The following is an 18,933-nucleotide window of genomic DNA, read 5'->3' on the forward strand; positions in this document are numbered from 1 at the left end:
CAGCCACCCTGGAGCTGCTTGAAGACAGACGGTGTATTGGTGCTCACTCCCCACATCCCCACCCCAATGGGGACCATGCTGGAGGCCCTCGGGCAATCCTACAGTGTGTAGGTGCCCCCAAAGCTGACGTGTCTTGCCCTAAGCCTACAAGGCCCCGGTCTTCCCCAAGCACAATGGGAAATCCATTATTGAGGATGAAAGGGAGGTGGGATGAGAAGGTTGACTCCCAGGAGAGCAGCAGAGACTCTCGGGGCTCATCCTGGGTACACTTCTGGGACACCACCTGGGAGGTAGACATTCTTGTGGACCCACCTCATGGGGAGTGGTTAGCAGGCAGTGTCCTGAATACCTGCGGGCAGCCCCACCCTCCACGGTGGCATGAGGCAGAAGGTACCCCCATATCGGCGTGGAAGTAATTCCCACTCACGGACACAGTTTGGGTCTGGAGAGCTGTCTCACAGCATTTCTTGGCTGGATAATTTCCTTTTCTGCTTCTTGAAATGTAAGGCAGGGTCTCCTCTGTGCAGGGCCTCTCTTTCCCACCTCTCCCCCACAAAAATGCTTTCCCTATGTGCCTAGTAATAGGGAAATATACTTCTTAAATCATAATAGAGAAGTGTTGTCTAGGATTTGGGGCATAATTGAGAGCCAGAAATAGAAGGTTAATGCTGTTGCTTCAGTGATATGTATAGATTGTTGTTGCGTTTCTTCATTCTTTTCCTTATTCATATGGTGGAAACTGCTACCTTATAAGGGTGTCAAACAGCTCCTGGACTCAGGGTCCTGCCTTTTGATTGCCTTCAGATTTGCATCGGTAGCTAATGGAAATTAATCAGAGCTAGATAGCTTAAGGCTATCGAGTGGCTTCAGAGTAAAAGGCTGATTTTAAGTGAGGAGTTTGCTATTGTGTTGTTCCATAACCAAGTAAGAGAAAGAGAAATGAAAATGCCGAATTCACCAGTGCCCCTATTCTCTCAATAGAAATGCCCCTGCTGGGATTCAATAGAAAGCGAAAGGCAGGGCAGTGCAGTGGTTAGGAACATGTGCCCCGAAATCAGAGAGACTTGTGCTCAAATCCCTGCTCTGTACATTTACCACCACTTATCTTGGGAAACTCACCACTTTGAGCCTCAGATTGCACATCTCCAAGACCAGGATCAACACTACCTACCCCACATCGGGGGGTAAGGTTTGATAGCGTGCTTATAACAATTGGCACATGGCAGGCTCCCAGTGATCAGTCATTAAGCTTTGCTTCCCCTTGAAGTTCAGCTTTGCCGCCTACCCAGGAACCAAGGCTTCACACCATTATACACATTGTCTTCCCCCCTCTGGAAGGTAAGACCCGCAAGGCAGAGATTTTCCTTTCCTTTATTTATAACCATTTCCTCAGTACCCACGACAATGTTCGAAGCCTGGGAGGTCCTCAAGAACTAAATAAATTCACTCATTCATTTGGTTTCCATGCAACAAATTTTCACTGAATACCTACGCGCCAGGCAATGTGTGCTAGACAATGCGCGCGACTCAAAATAACAGGTCCCTTGAGGGACAATGAGATACCATCTCGTGTAGAGATGTGAGGCTCAGGCAAAAGAACTAAAGGTTGCTTTCAGGGAGTGCCCAAGAGCAACACTGGGTGGTGTGAGAGCCAACAGAGACCTTCACACGACAAGGGGCTGGTGGGATGAGCGGGTCAGGATGGGCTTTGCATAGAAGCAGGTGTGGAGTTAGGGCTCCAGCCTCCTCCTAAAGAAGGCAGCACCAGGGTACATCGTAGAGGGCTCAGTCAGGTACCTGGGTCTCTTTATGGGTCCAGTAAGACTAGTTCTGAGGGCTGGTAATAAGCTCACAAGTTTTTGAGAAATGATTGGAAAGCAATTAGTAATTCTATTTTTTATTCCGATTGCTAACAAAAGAAAAAGTTCCACGTCTTGGTAAATACTGATCAGCAATCCCATAAACTCATAAAAAACAAAACTCTATTTCACATGACAAGTTTTCTGCCCCTGGAAAATTTGCAGAATGACCAAAGGAGAGAGTAAACTGATCTTGAACTTCATGGGCTCATGATCCACCAGTAAACGTACTGGCATTTTTACAGCCCCAAGCCTCCCTGCCCCTTGTTGGTTTTTAGAATGTTCCTGCCTTCACCTTATCAGGTCTGAGACCTGACAGGCTCCTTCCTTCCTTCCTTCCTTCCTTCCTTCCTTCCTTCCTTCCTTCCTTTTTAAGATTTATTTATTTGTGAGAGAGAGAGAACAAGAAGGGAAGGGGCAGAGAGAGAGAGAGAGAGGGACAGAAGATCCGCAGTGAGCTCTTGCACTGACAGCAGCAAGCCCAACGTGGGGTTCAAACTCACGAGGCATGAGATCATGACCTAAGCTCAAGTCAGAGGCTCAACTGACTGAGCCACCCAGGTGCCTCTGACAGTCCTCTTTCTAATTTTCCCTGATATGAGATGCTTGCCTTTTGCCTTGATTCTTTGATTTCCCTCCTTTTCCTGACAAGAACATCACTGGGTCCCAAACTCCACAAGCTGAACCACAGGGCCAGTTGGGGCTCAGTGGGATAGAGGCATTCCTGCAGAGTCCCTTGTGTTTCCTGATGGCCTGCCTCCTTTCCCCACAGCCCTTCGTCTCACCTCCATATCTGAGAGATGGCCAGAGCGAAGCCCATGATGCCTACATCTACATTTATTGCCTGGGTGCTTACCCATCACCCCAAGAAGCCAGACATCCCCAACGGCCCTCTCGCTAGGACTCATCCCCACAGAGCCAGGTATATTCCTGCTTGAGCCAAGTATATCCCCCCAACTCCCCACCTTGCACACTCTCAGACACCTTCACCCAGTGCTCTCTGGAATGCACAGCCAATCATCAATAGAATCCCCCAAATCCTCTACTTCTCCTCTAAACGTTCCTTCACCTTCTGCTTCAGGTGGGAGCCTGATCCCCTCTGAGGGAACTGCTTCCCTACAGCTCCCTCAGGGGTTCTGGAGCAGGGACAGATGTCTTCTTCCTTTCCAGAGGACTGTCTCTTCTCCTTCAAACATCAGACTATGGCCTCCAGGTCATTCCTTGAAGATTCTGCCCCAGGTTCATGATCTCTCTCTGCAACATCACTCCTGCCCTGATTCAATGTCCTGGCCCCTTAGTTATTTGATTTCTTTTCTTTCAGTCATCTTGTCCTATGCATACCTCCCACATTCTCGATTCCAACCTTCCCCCACTACCAGTCACCACTCCTATATTTCTAGCTCACTCCTCTAATCTTCCAACACCAGTAACTCCTGGAATCCACCAGGATCCCCAACTTACATCCCTTCTTACCACCCTTCCTCTGCCACATAGCGTCACCTCCCTCCTTACCCAGCACAGAGCCCATGATCTGTCGCACATCCTAACTCCCTTCCCCCTCACCTTGCTTAGGGCTCAACAGGAAAAAACCCAACCCTGTTAAATCCAATTCTCCACCCACTGATCATCTGCTCTCAAGCACGTAAAACATGCCATACTCTCTTAGATTTTATTTTCCAATGAGAAATATCTTAGACAAGGATTGCAGCACAAATGGTTTTTTGGGAGATGATCCTAAGAAACATCAGAAGAGTCAGGAAGTAAGACAGGGGATGAAAGAAAACCAATAAAGGATTACTAATAAGCAAATTATCTCTGTGGACAACTGGGGAATCCCAGTGGGGAATGCTGCCCAATATGTTGAACATGCCTGAAAACTACCCCAGCTGAATGCTGTGGGAGCTGGCGTATTTATCCACCAAAGCCCGGTCCATCATTGGTTGAGAACTGCTTCAGAGGCACAGTAAGTCTTTAGCGCACCCTGATTACGCAGTGTGTAGGCAGCAAGTGCTCCTACAGCCAGAACAAAGCCCTGAGGCAGCACATTGGAAATGCATGCAGTATTGTGGGAAGGTGAGTGCCTGCAGGTCACCCCCCACCCCAAGCAACGTCTACACTTACTGACCAGTTTCCACCTGAGATAGGCCATTAATGCTACCTGACAATCTTGTTGCATTCCTCCAGGGAACTTCGTCCCTCTCTCACACGATCCCGGAAAACTCTTTCTCACTTCCTCCTCGCTCCTTAAACTTCCAAGCTCCCCCAGCCTTTGACCTTGCTTCTTCCTTCTTGGAAATAACCAAAGCCATCAGAACACAAGTGCATCCCCTCCCACCAGCACACCCACTCTACCTGCCCCTGTACCTATTCCTTCTGCCATCCTCCTATTGACCATGAATGAGCTCAGCATTATCATCTCCAACACCGAGCCCTCCACCTGGGTGCCGTTAGCCCCATCCGTTCTCCCTACTCAAGGTCAGCACCCCTGTATTTGCTTCGCCCTGCCTGCCTCATCTATGTTCCCGTATTAGTATCCAAACCTTCTGTAACTTCTCCCATCTCAAAACAAAACAAAAACGAAATCCAGAGACCAATCCAGGCACTGCCCATTTCTTTACTCTCCTTTAGAGCAAAACTCTTGAAAACATTTGTGTATTCCTGCTGTCTCTAAAATTCCTTTTTTCCCATTCGCTTTATCTAACTTAGAAACAATTTACCATGACAGTTTTCGATCATACATAAAAATAAAGAATATCATAATGAACTCCATAATCACATCACCCAAATTTAATAATTATGAATGCGATACTTACTTGCTTCATTCTTTTTTTCCCTTGCTGAAGTATTTCAAAGCAATCACAGATAACATGACATTTCACTGTTCAATATTTTGAAATGCATCTGTAAAGACATGAAAAATTTTCTTACATAACTTTAATAATAGGTAAGAACAATGAGGTAACACCATTGTAATATATATTGTGTAACAATAAAACCAACCCTGCCCAGGTTTCTCTCCTAAAACCAACCCTGCCCAGGTTTTTTGTGTCCCCACTATTCCACACAAACTTTTCTTACCTTAACATTCATGACCAATAAGCCCAATGGCCATTTCTCCCTGGTAGGAGAAATGCTTGGCATTTGCTTTGCATTAAGCACTCCCTTAGAACACAGGATTTTCAGTGCTAAGACACGGAGAGGCCTGGGCAAATCAGGACAGTTGGTTGCCCTATTTCTCAGTTTTTATCCTCCTCAACTTTTCAAGAGCAATTGACAGAGGTGATTACTCCTTTCTTCTTGAACAACACTCTTTTCTTGTCTACTGGGACCCCACTCTCCCTTGGCTGTCCCCCTCCCTCTCTGGCCGCTGTGCATCTGTCTGACCTCTGAATGTTGGCACAGCCCAGGAGTCTCTGTTCACAGGCCCTTTTCATCTTTCCTCACTTTCAAGTCTTTAAATACCATGTACACACTGATAACTCACGGTTTTCTATCTCCAACCCAGACCTCTTGCCTACATGCAGACTCTTATTCACCTGACTCCTTGGCATCTTCCCTTGGAAGTCTCAAAGGCATCTCAGGCTTCGGAGTTCAAAACCAAATTCTTGATCTCTCTTTGAAAACCACCTCTCCTTACAGCCCTCTTTATGACAGTAAATGGCAAATGCCTTCCTCTATCTACTCAGAGTAAAAATCTTGGAGTCATCTTTGACTCCTCTCTCTTATGCTTACTAAAATCTACTAGCAAATCTTATTTTCTTTCAAAAATCGGTGACAGTCTAAGGACTCACTTTCCCCATTTGCTCAAATTATTGCAACAGTCTGCTAACTGGTGCCCCTCTGTCATTCGTTGATCCCTTTTACCAGGCTAAGATGTTCTGAGTTTTATGTCCTTACGTTAAAGCTTGAGAAATGTAAGAATCATGTATTAATAGAAGCGTGAAAGAATTTCCCCATGATTCTATCCTAGAGGAATATATTAGGTCATAGGCATAATACTGACGCTCTTTTAACGTTTGATTTTACAAAGAATCTATCCTAGGCTGTGTCTAGAGAGCCATAATTAAAAGATTGAGTTGTCTAAGACTGTGGAATACATTTTCCACATTTCTCTATTTTTTAGAAGAAGCTATATTGCACATGAAACAAATAACTGGGTCACTTCCATTTCAATCCTGTTTTACTGACACAGACTTTAACAATTTTTAGAATACTTTATAAACTTGTATTAAAATGCACATTTCTCATATTAAGAAGCCAGAGAATATGAGAGGAACCCAAGTGCTGGCCTCTATTCAGTGTGCCCACCCCTTGAAGCCAAATTTTCTGGAGGTAGGGGTGCCTAACTGTAGCAACTATTCTTATGTTTTAGCTTTTCATTATGAATAGTGCCTCTCACAAAGTGATTTCTCTGCTGTCCCAGCAGATCATTAATTTTAGCATTGCATTGCAGTCTCTATTTTAGAAACCTTTCTTTAAAAAGAATCACTTCTAATTTTTAGAGGAATTCCTGAAAAACTAACATGACAATTGTTTCATTGCCATGAAAAATAATATGTTTCTAATTATCTTTCCCCAGAAGCTCCCCAGCAAACGCAGCTGTGATTATTCATAATTCTCAATAATCAATAAAATATTGGCCAAGCCCTTTATTACTAGGATTACATGCAAAGAGGCATGGAGAATGTTATCTGTGGTGTAGCCACCAAGAGTTCTAATGGAATACCTCCTGCCACCACAAAATTGTGCTGAAAACTATAGAGACGGACTTCCCTTCTCCTAAAACCATGCTGACTTGATCTGCACATATAAAAAGCCGAGTTAATCGTCCGAGAAACCAGTGGGGAAAGAGCAGCTCCTTGAGGCAGGCTTTGTCTTCTGTCCGGACCTCCTCCCTCCTCCTTCTGGAGAAAGGGCAGGCTGTGCCCTGGCCGTCACACTTCCTCCATTCTTTCCAATTCCCAGAAGTCACAACATGCCTCCACGTGCAGTTACCCAGCTCCTGATCATGGAACTGGGCTCAGTCTTCCGAGGCTGTCACGATAACTGTGATCTCTTCCACAACGTGAAAGGACTTCCACCAATTCCTAACTGCCCGCGGAACTCTTCCCTGGGTTTGTCCGGCCATATGTCCTCGGGGGGGCCTGAGCCGTTGGAAAACTTAAAATGTGGTCCAGCAGGACCTCTGCTTTGGTCCAGCGTGATCACGGTAGACCTTTTTCAGCCATCGGGGTTCAACACTGTTTAGAAGAACGCAAGTGGCAAGAGAGGCCACAGCAAAGCAAACAGCCCACTGAATGATGTCGCCTGACATGCTCTCCCCAGGACAATGCAACTGGCAGCATGTGCAGGATGGTGGGCATATGCTCATGGGAAACACATCCTGTGTAGATGCTGATGAATCACACAGAGGTTCTGTGCCACCCTTCTCATACCTGAAGCGCTAATCGCCCATTATTATCTTTTGACAGGAGAAAATGGCCGAAGACCCCCCCCCCACACACACACAGCTAAGAAGGTTTACGAAGCCTGCCTTACCTAATTTGATTCAGATTCACTGTATAAATATTCCATGTCACTTTCTCTCCACAGAAACAATCAAGTCTGGGGTGCCTGGGTGGCTCAGTCTGTTAAGCAAGCACCCGACTTCGGCTCAGGTCACGAACTTGCAGGCTGTGGGTTTGAACCCCGCAACAGGCTCTGTGCTGACAGCTCAGAGCCTGGAACCCGCTTCATATTCTGTGTCTCCCTCTCTCTCTGCCCCTCCCCTACGTGTGCTCTGTCTCTCTCTCTCAAAAATAAATAAACATTAAAAAAATTTTTTTAAAAGAAAGAATCGAGTCTGCATAACCAAACTGAGCAAGACAGCTAGTAGCAGTTTCAGATATTCTTTTTTTTTTCATTTTTTTTTTATTTTTGAGGGAGAGAGAGAAAGTGGGGGAGGGGCAGAGAAAGGGGGACAGAAGATACAAAGCAGGCTCTGGATTGACAGCAGCAAGCCCCATGCAGGGCTCGAACTCATGAACCATGAAATCACAACCTGAGTCGAAGTCAGATGCTCAACCAACTGAGCCACACAGGCACCCCTTCAGATACTCCTTTGGCTCATATTAGATATCGCCTCTGCCAGAACTCCCATAAAATTAAGGTCTCATTGTAAATACACAATCATTTCACTACAGATAACTGGACACCCTCTTTCAGAGAGAAGCTATTGTTCAGTTTTGTTTGTTTCAAGTGAGTTTCTGTATTTCAAAGGAAAGAAACAGTGGCTGATTTTTTGTCTACCTAGCATCTGTTCCCTTTTCCTAATTAGCAGTCTGATTTCTTTTTTGGGAAATAACTCTTTCCCCCGTGTGTAGTTTGGGTGGGACTACTACCTGCTGTCACAGAAGCTGAGAGACTAGATACTATTTTCTCCTATGGCTTATCCGCGATAAAAACCCAACCAACTGGATGCCTCTTCTCAAGACCGTGACTCTTGAGTGACCCAAGGGTGGCAACCTTGCCTTATCTAGACCATTACAGCTATGGCATCATTCCCAGACCACAGGCTTCCTCACTCTGGAGCAGTCTTGGTTTCCACCTGCCTCCATGCCCGTTTCTTCAGGCTCCCTGTCCATCTGGGAACACCAGAGAACTGCTAAAAAATTCCCCTTCTCTTGGGTCATCCAGAATTCCTGCCTCTTGCCTACACCACAGCACTCTGACTCACCCACTAACACAATTGAGGAAAACATACTTCTGACCCCACAAACACCTTCTCTTCGGCCTGCGGGCAAGTGAGAAGCTCAGTGAGCTACTGATTAGTAGGGTTACGTGTTTCCATAAATGTGCAGATAGGTGGCCGGGCCTGCTCTACTGGCACTCTGTGTGGACCATACAATGGCAGGGCTCTGATATGAATCACTGGAATATTCTTAACCCACTTGACCGTCCTGGGCTCCGCTTGTCAGTTAAAAAAAGTAAACCAAGAGCCTTCGTTTTTATTAACCAACCTAAACTACGTGGGTCCGGTTGAGACAGCACAACTTAGTGGCATCAGACTTTCAGCACACCTGCTTACGAGCCCTTGGGGGGTTGAAATTTCCCTTTCCCTCCCAGAACTAGTATTATAAAAGGCTTCCCATGTTACCTGTCCTTCAGGGTCATGCGTGGGAATAAAAATGTTCCTGGACGTGCTCATCTGAAATGGGTGAAAGGTTCGGGAATACCCATGTGGCAGGCAGGAAAGAATGCCTTTCACCAAGGCAGCAAAGCACAAAGTTGTGAGCGGGAGGCGGGCATGGAGGGACATGAGGCTCACGGCCAGGGGTCCTCAGCATGTGGCCACAGTGAGTGCCTGAGGTGCCACTACTATGAGATTTATACCCTGAGAAATCCTCACACCTCACAGCTGGATAGATGTGGGGATTCCACACCAGGCCACTTGTGTGGCAGTGCCTGCTGAAGAGGGGACAGGCCGAAGAAGGGCAAACTGAGGGGTCCTATCTATCAGATGATAGAGGCATCTCTTGGCTCAAGGCTTCTGCTTATGACACCAGCAAAACAAAACAAGACAAACACACAAAAACAAATGGCCCAAGCTGGCATTTTGCTGAGGCTTATTTATCAGTCAGTGCCTCCAACCAACCTCCCTGGTGCTTCCCAACAGTTGAGAAATACGGCTCCCACAGGGAGTGGCTCACAGGACCAGTGTTGCCAGAGACAGGGTGGGGATTTGAGATCTCTATCTAGATCAACCAAACCCCAAAGCCCAAATACGTAGTGCAGGCACGTAAAGGAACATTCAGAACTGAATACCCATTGGAGTCTCGACGGATGGACACTGAAGTGCAGAGATGTGGCCGGAAGGTAGGAGAAAAGATGCGCCAACAGGTCGGTCCAAACCGCAGGTCTGAGGTGTGCAAGTATTTGAACAAGGTTCCCAGTTGGCTCAGGGAGGGAAGCAAGAAGGAAACGGGGCTGTTTCCTGGAGACTTGAGTTCATTACTTCTTTTTTTTTTTTTAATTGCATTTTTTCATTGAGATAAAGTTCACCGTTTCTTTTTTTTTTTTTTTTTTTTTTTTTTAATTTTTTTTCAACGTTTATTTATTTTGGGGACAGAGAGAGACAGAGCATGAACGGGGGAAGGGCAGAGAGAGAGGGAGACACAGAATCGGAAACAGGCTCCCGGCTCTGAGCCATCAGCCCAGAGCCCGACGCGGGGCTCGAACTCACGGACCGCGAGATCGTGACCTGGCTGAAGTCGGACGCTTAACCGACTGCGCCACCCAGGCGCCCCTAAAGTTCACCGTTTCAAAGTGTACAATTGAGTGAGTTTTGTATACTCTTAATGTTGAGCAACCATCACCACTAATTCCAGAAAATTTCTATCACCCCAAAAAGAAACCCCATGCCCACTAGCAGTCATTTCCCCGTGTTCCTCCCCCGCCAACTCCAGGCAATCACAAATCTACCTTCTGACTGTGTGAATTTGCCTCTCTGGGTATTTCATCTGAATGGGATCATACAACCTGTGGCCTTTTGTGTCTGGCTTCTTCCACCGAGAGTGCTTCCAAGGTTCGTCCTTGTTATAGCACATGTCCACACCTACTCTCTTCACAGCTGAGTAATATCCCAGGGCGTGGACATACCACATTTCTTGCCCCATTCAGTAGCTCATGAACATACGGATTGTTTCCACTTTTTGGCGACTGTGGACAGTGTTGCTGTGAACATCTGTGTACAAGTTTGATTGTGAAGATGTGTTTTCGGTTCTCTTGGGTATATACGTAGGAGTGGAATGGCTGGGTCCTAGAGTCCCTTTACGTCTTAAAACTCTTATCTTCAGGGAAGGAGTATGGGGCAAAATGGCAACAGTGCCGTCCTTGGCTGCCACGCTCTTGGATGTGAGGCCAGAGGCGCAGAGGGAGGGTGCCATGTGACGGTGTGACGTGAGCCCTTGGTGCCTGCAGGAGTGTGGTGGTGACCACGGTCTCTCCCTGAAAAGTGCAAGTCGAAGGTGACGTGGCAAAGGAAGCCAGGCGAGAATCCGAGCGAGGACCCTTGCAGGGAACATCCATTGCCTCCTGCTTGTCAGCTCAGCTCCTCCCAGGGGTCTGCTGTCCTATCCACATTCCTTCCACTGCTGTTCTTTCCAGAAGCAGCAAAACATGGGTCAGGTAGTCAGGGGAATAGGTGCAAAGAACGGATAAGATTTTGTAAGATACCACCCTGATGTCTTCGTTGGGCTGCTAAAGCCAACTACGTAGATTATGTGGCTTATAAACAATAGAAATTTATTTCTCACCATTCTAGAAACTGAAAGCCCAAGGTCAGGGTGCCATCATGGTGGGGCTCTGGTGACAGCCCTCTCCCAGGTTGCAGACCACCATTTTCTCACTGTGACCTCACATGGCAGAGGGAGTGTTTCTTCAGTCTCTTTTACAAGGGCGTTGATCCTATTCGCAGGGCCCCACCCCGTGACCTAATCTTTCTTCCCTTTGTCATTAGGCTCTGTGGTGAGAGTCCAGAGTTTGGACGCCCTGCATACACTCTGCCTTGGTCCAGCTCATGTCCAAATTTCCCTTCTGACACAAGAGCGATTTAGTGATGTTCCTGGCACCTTGTGAAACAATGCACGCTATGACATTTCTGACCTAAAACGAGGCCTTCCCCTTCCTTCCCTCTGCAAACTGCTATCCTGGCCAAAATTGGCCAGAAGAGAAGGCACACCTTTCTGCCAATCTAAGTTTCTCTTCCTCTGACTTGTCAGGCTATTTGAGTTCCTTTCCTCCCGTAAATCCCAAAGGCACCGTTGCAGTAGTTCAAATGGATTCTCACCCTAAAAGTGCAGATGCCGAGGAAACCCACAGGATGACGACAAGGCTGGTCTTCTGTTGTGGTGGTAGTGAAGACTGAAATGTTGTCTGTAGAGCTAATTAAAACGAAAAACAGAGAGTCTCCCTAATATTAGGTTTGAAGGTAGCTGTCTGGGGGGAGATTTGCCTTATCGTGCGCCTCCAGTCGGCACAGATCTAGCCTAGGTGGCTCACAACGCTGGCAGGTAAAAGGGCCCTACTCATTTTAAACACCGTTTTCCAATGCCTAACTTTACATGGTGGGTGCTCTGCTAGGAGAAAGGGATACAAAAATTATTAAAACACTATTCTTGTCCTCAAGGAATTTATAATATTAATAGAAATATGTGAGGGAATCTGGTATGTTGGGCAAAAGAGAAAAGTTGAAGATTCCGGGGAAGATTTCGGGGGAAAAGGGGACAGAGCCAGTACAGGCCAAGATCACTTAGCCTCATCGAGCTCGCTGAGGCTGGAAAGTCAGCAGGCCATATCCCTGCTGCTTCGACCACTGCGGTGGGAGGGGGAGAGGGAAGACTAGTTCTGTGGATCTAATGAGCCCACCTGCACCTTTCCTTGTGGCCTTAAACTCCACAGATAGTACCCTCTCTAAACGCTACTAAAACCACAAACCCTAGATAATCCCTAGGGTGGAATTATTTGCTTGGAAGGCAAAAAGATGCTAGTGGCTTCTTTCAGAAAAGTGTCTATCTCTGTAACTGATTGAATCAAGTGAATCCCTACAGTCTATGGTAGAGATTCTACTGTATTCTAATTCTAAAGGCATTGATGACCCAAATATTTATATATCTTTTAAAATTGTTTAAAGTTTATTTCTTGTTGAGAGAGACAGAGACAGCATGAGTGGAGGAGGGGCAGAGAGAGAGGATCCCAAACAGCCTCCATGCTGCCAGCACAGAGCCTGATGTGGGGCTCGAACTCAGGGAACTGTGAAATCATGACCTGAGCCAAAATCAAGAGTCGGACGCCTAACCGACTGAGCCACCCAGGCATCCCCAAATATTTATATTAATACATTTAAGCAAGAGGGTGCTGGGGTGCAGTAAGAGCGTCTATAAAAGGCAGTTCCCTCACAGGCCCCGCAGCAGGAAGAGCACAGGGCCAGCCTGTAAGGGGCCACCACAGCGTATTGTAGCTTGGAGGCATTTCTTCTACCAACAGTTGGGACTTCAGCAAATTTTTCAGATCCTTGTCAAGCGCTCTGAAGCATTTCAGTCCCAGAGCCGTGTCTGGGGTCAGCACTGGTGCTGTCCGCTGTCGGTCTGGGAGACACTATGGGGATGACGGGCCATCGGGGAAAAGGTGCTTTGTGAAGGACACAGCACGTCGTCACTGACTGCTTTGGAGTAATGTTTTACGCCCTTGGGAACGTTCATCTGAAACTACCTGGTAAACATGGACCTTCTCGCAGCTGCTGGAAGGTAATCATCCCTCTTTGAGGAGACTGAAGGAACTCTCCCAGAGTCTGAGGGTGAGCTCCAGAGGCAGGACTGGAAATCCATTCGTGGCCCCAGTTTCTTGAAACGCTGTACACTTGCTTCACACCCTCATCCTCCTCTTGGAGAAGCAGGGAAGGCAAAGCCAGGAGGCTTTCACTGCTTAAACTGTTAACTAGCATTTTCCCGAAATGTGTTTCTGGTTAGTTTAAAGAAGGATAAACAAGATTTAATAGCTGGCAATGAATCACATTTTTTTTTTTTGCTCCCTAAATGCTATTTGGATCCACTCAAACGCCTGTCATTCTACTTTTGTACAAATAAATAAATCTCCTTTTCTTTCGTGCATTTTTCTCTGTCCTGCATTTCCTAAAATACAATTTGTTTGACGGATGAGTTAAGCAGTTCTGAGGTTTGTCTTTGGCTCTGTAGGCAACTGGGTTGTTTTCTCATCATAATTCAGTAGGACAAGGTTACCACCCCACAAACACTAACACCTCATTTAGAACCAGAAGCACCTCCCCCCCCCCCCCCCACACACACAGAAGAAAGCAGTTGCTGGTGTTCTTGGTGTAAGTTTCAGTTTACATCTGTAGTTTCCTTGCATGGACATCTCTGCCCTGCCCCTCCCCTTTCCTCCTGTTTTAGTTTTGCGGGGGGTTCGGGCATGCACACACGTTCTGAAGTGTCACTGCAGACAGACAGAAAGTAAACTTGAAAGGAAGGACAAGGAGGCCCGTCATGTGCTCAGGCTTGGGGTTCTGGACCAGAAACCTGATAAATAAGGACCAACCTCACTATAACCTGAAAGCAAAATTACCCAGAGTATTTTTTTTCTGCAACGCAAACCACATAATCATGATTTTTTCTTTACGTGAAAAAGTTGCACAGGAACTAAACCTTATGTGTTTTTGAAAGTCATTGTAGGGGCGCCTGGGTGGCGCAGTTGGTTAAGCGTCCGACTTCAGCCAGGTCACGATCTCGCGGTCCGTGAGTTCGAGCCCCGCGTCAGGCTCTGGGCTGATGGCTCAGAGCCTGGAGCCTGTTTCCAATTCTGTGTCTCCCTCTCTCTCTGCCCCTCCCCCATTCATGCTCTGTCTCTCTCTGTCCCAAAAATAAATAAACGTTAAAAAAAAAAAATTTAAGAAAAAAAAAAGAAAGTCATTGTACTGGAGGGAAACAAATGTTCTCCACATAGTCTCAGAATCAAGGTGACTAGTCTCAGAATCAAGGTGACGTTTCTCTTGGTTTCCAGTCACCGATTGAACAGAGAAGTGCCTTTTAAATAACTGCCCACCATAAGAAAAGATGAGGCAGGTCTAGAAAAGTATGTCAAAGTTCTCGTTTTTAAGTTCTCACCAGTGCAGGGTCTGTGAGCCTGTTTCAAATGATCTATCAGTGCTTCTCATAATCAGAAATGTCGTTGCCCAGGAAAGAGGCAGGAGATTCCAAGAGAGAGAGGCAAACCCAGAACCCAGAGGTGGGCTCCTTTTTCTGCCGCTTTGCTGGGTGGTTGGGGAATGAAGAGGAAGGAGCAGGTTTCCACCCAAGAGTTGCCCTGCCGACCTCCCTCCCTCCCATTCCAGCTGTCCAAGCTTCTCCACAAAGTCTGGAAGCAATATGGCCTCACCTGAAGATTATTTCCCCAAGGTTTTCAGATTTTTTTCAATTACAGTACTGTTTGAATCTGCTTTTTAGTACTTGCTATATTGTATTGCAATAATCTGTTCGCAAGCCTATAATTACCTCCAGAGTAAGGACATTACCATCTTTGGATCTCCTGGTATCTATCACAGAGCATGTAATAACACAAATGAGTGGGGGCATGAAGGAAAAAATACTCAACAGCACTGACTAATAATCGAGTTCCTAAAAAATGGCAATAATGAGATGTAATAGTCCATCTCCCTTTCCAACTGTCATTTATCAGCCATCTATAATGAAATATGTAATTTTTAAAAAGTAACATTAAGGCTATGATTCCTAGTAAGTTTCGTGAAATTTTGAAAACTGCTTCATGGGATGCCCACTGGGCCTGGGGTTTAGGAAATGCAAACCAGGAGTTCTTGGCCCAGGCCAGTCGTTCTCAAACTTGAGTGTGCATCAGAATCACCCAAAGGGCTTCTTAGAACAGATTGCTGGGCCTCACTCGCAAAGGTTCTGGTCCAGTAGGTTTGGGGAAATGATGATGCTGCTGGTCTGGGGACCACAATTCGATGAGAGAACAAGCAGGGGTGGTGGATGCTGAGTCTCTAGTTCTTATGCTGACCAAACTGCACGACATCTAATAGGCCATTTGCCCGTCCCGTGGTGGCTCGGGTAGGGGGGAAGGACAATGAATGGCATCTCTAACCCACAGAGCACTTCAGAGCATGAACGCTAGGTCACTTACACAATCACACCTTTCTGAACCCGTTTTATAGGGATTGAGGCTAATGGTGGGAAAAGAAGTAAAAATGATGATGCTTTGGAAAATCAGAAGTACTACACAGAAGTGTGCTGTTTTATCCTCGCAAAGATCTTCACTTTGTACTGGGCTTTCCCACTGGGGCTTGCCTGCATTGGCCTTCTTAGCATAGAAATACTGACGTTAATTTAGTGGAACAAACTCCCTGCGTTAGGAAACGTGAAAAATGGCTGAAAACATTCACGTATTGGGGTTTACGTCCTGGGGGAAGTACACAATTTTCCGGGCATTCTATTAAACTGATACAGAAGGACTGGCATCTGTTCAGTATCTGTGCATATGTCTCTACCCACTGATGCTACAGCCACCAGGGTTGTTTCCTGGGGATCTGCTGGCAGCCCTGACTCCGACATTAATCAACTTGACATCTGGAACCAACCTGAGGCACCCCATCTGATTGTCACAGATGCCTTTACTTTTCAGCTGTCAGCAAAGAGATTATTCAGTTAAGGATGCCAGGTCTACACCACACAATCTGTGTGGAGGAGGGCCGAGTGGTGTATTAAAAAGAGAGCTGAATAATCTGGGAGTGTGGGCAAGACAAAAATTTCCCTCAGTAATCTGTCAACTCAGACCTACACCAGGAAAGCATTTTGCCTGCAGCAGCAAAATTACTGTGGTCGGGGAGACCAGGCTAGATTATGTTCTACATATCCTTGGAGTGCATATTTTGCCCATTTTTGCAAACTACAATCCTCCTTGAGCTAACTAAATAACAGCAGCAGCTACTTTCAAAACCGTTTAGCCCCCCTTGGTCTGTTGAAGCCAGGCCCGCATTCTTCAGGAGTCTGGGGAAAGATGTGGACACCTCTTCCTGGGTGAGTTTCAAAGAAGACTGGACACTGCTTAGAGACTAGCAACCTAGTCACTGTCATTATCACGACAGCGGCATGGGATGGGGCTGATAGGCACAATCTCAGTTACATACCTTTTTGATTTTAGCATTCCACGTGTTCTAATATGGAAAATGAGGCCCAGGACATTATCCAGAAGAACTGCTTGTTGGCAATTGCTCTGTGATGTGTTCGGATGAAGCAGGCAATAAGGAGTCAAATTTCACTTCATCAGGGAGGAAAAAAAGAAAAAAAAAGCTCTGTAGATAACACTGTAAATCAGCCAGGAGACAAATGTCTGCCTGGATTGTCACCCACCATTTCACGGCATTGATTTCTCAAAGCCTGAAACCGTAAAGGACCCAATCCAGAGCGGAAGGGCATCCTGGCGTCCCATGTTTGCTGATTTAATTTTCCTCTCTGAACACACGCAGCCCCATAATTAGAACATTTACCAACCATAAATACAGTTTGAACTCTGTACATGTGTGCCTACATGTGTGGAGAAGTTTAAGCTGAGATACGGTTTCAATAAAAACAATCCTTCTGCGCTGATTAGAATGTGTAAAGAGGAAATCTGTTTATACCACAATCTACTCAAAACTTGTGTTGGCAGCAACACTCTTGGCTAATAAATGTCAATAGCAAAGCTACATGGAGAGTATGAATTAAACTGCTCACAATCTGGAGATTCAGAGCTCAGTCTAGAGTGATATGTCCAACTAATTCCACTACGTCTGTCGTGAAGAAATGCCATCCACAAGCCCTTGGCGAAAACACAGACTGCTAATGGACGGGGCCTGCTTAGCGATGTTTGTCCTGCTGTTGAGTTCAAGTCCACCCTCAAAAGGAAAGGAGTTCTCAGAGGAAACTGCAGAGCCCTGCAATGTTTTGGGAGGGGGTTCATATTTATTCACCTTCTCTTAAAAATAACACTGGTAGCACGAGGAATGAGATTATCAGAATGATTAAAAACCAACAGGGCATTTAATTTTTTTGATGCTCCATTTCTCATTTCCTGTTGATTTTATAAGAATTAGCAACCGGGGCACCTGGGTGGCTCAGTCGGTTGGGCGTCCGACTTCGGCTCAGGTCATGATCTCATGGTCTGTGAGTTCAAGCCCCATGTTTGGCTCTGTGCTGACAGCTCAGGGCCTGGAGCCTGCTTCGGATTCTGTGTCTCCCTCTCTCTGACCCTCCCCCATTCATGCTCTGTCTCTCTCTCTGTCAAAAATAAATATTTTAAAAAAATTTTTTAAAGAATTAGCAATCGAACACTGTCCATTTAGTCCATCTACACACCTATTCATCCAGAAAAATAGCAGCCCTGGTCTGATCAGTGCAACATCCCCTCACTGTCGACAGGACTCAGGACAGCCCTTCATCATACTCAAGAACTGGAAGGGAGAGGAAAAACACAAGTCGAGGAACTGAAGGTGGTGAAAAATCACAAGGGACTAATGGGCACCATATGCAAGGGTAGAGTGAAGGTGTGGGATGCGACAGCCCCCTGGGAGGGGTAAATGTGTCCCTCCTGTAGCGAACTTTTAAAGAACCACCTTAGGATAAAGTAGGCATGACCAGCCATACAGGTGAGAGTCATAGAAAGATTTCTGGGTGATCAACAGCCTTCTCCTTCAGGTTGGCTAGGGAGTAATCTACATTTTTTGAGCTGGAAGGAAAGGAGTGGGGGCAGCTTACCTGTAATAATGATAATAAAAACAACAATAATAACAGCAAATATGTGCTACATGCCAGACACTGTTCTAAGCCCTTGACATTTATTAACTCATTAAATCATAACAAAAACAACCCTAGGAAGTATTACTACCACCCCCATTTTACAGATGAAGAAACCGAAGAACTGATGTGCAAGAACTTCCCAAGGTCATCCAGTCAGTAAACGGTGAAAGCAGACTAAGGCAGCTCATTCAGAGCCACATGCTTTAGCTTGAGTCTCTGCTGCCTCTCAAAAGCACTGATACCTAGTATATTGAGCACTGTTCTAAGCAGGCTCCAGATATCCTTGCTTATAACGAGCACTCCATTCTGCCTCTTGACATGGCTGACAAAAGTCAACTGAGTATACCATGTCCCCTGTACCGTTTTCTTTTGTCCCATTACGCTTGCTCTAACGCTGGAGTCGGCCAGAAGCCCTGTTACACTCCAGAGTGACTAAGTTTGTATTTGCGGGGCCCTAGGCTGTCAGATGGAATGCACATACAGCCCCACCCTCAGACCAAGTGCCTATCCTTCTCCAGGTTTTTCAGGCATTCACTGAGATCTGACTTGCGGTTGAGGAAGGCTGTGTGCACCCATGGAAAGACAAAGAGAGAGTACAGGCAATTTTTTTCTGGTAATTCAGATTCAAGAAAACCTCCAGACAGCAGTCAGGTCATTGACAGAGCATTTGCAATATATTTAATCGGTTCTTTCACTTGTGTTATTTCACTTAATTCTCATAACAACTCAGTGAG

At 46.1% G+C, this 18,933-nt stretch overlaps 1 protein-coding gene across 4 annotated transcripts in view; it reads right to left on the reverse strand.

The window, feature by feature from the left end:
• The window catches only part of FOXD1 (forkhead box D1), a 111,785-nt gene that overhangs the window by 13,833 nt on the left and 79,019 nt on the right, over positions 1-18,933 (reverse strand). For 2 of the 4 annotated variants that reach the window (XM_047873994.1, XM_047873995.1), the window contains exons 4-5: positions 16,552-16,682; positions 4,673-4,760 (exon numbers count right to left, since the gene is read on the reverse strand). The gene's annotated coding sequence lies outside the window, so the exon portion shown is untranslated. Of the gene's footprint in view, positions 1-4,672; positions 4,761-11,699; positions 11,780-16,551; positions 16,683-17,779; positions 17,854-18,933 lie in introns of those variants that run through there. The other 2 variants (XM_047873997.1, XM_047873998.1) reach the window with 2 other exon arrangements.

The sequence above is a fragment of the Prionailurus viverrinus genome, chromosome A1, assembly GCF_022837055.1.
Source record: "Prionailurus viverrinus isolate Anna chromosome A1, UM_Priviv_1.0, whole genome shotgun sequence".
In the NCBI taxonomy this organism is placed as follows: domain Eukaryota; kingdom Metazoa; phylum Chordata; class Mammalia; order Carnivora; family Felidae; genus Prionailurus; species Prionailurus viverrinus.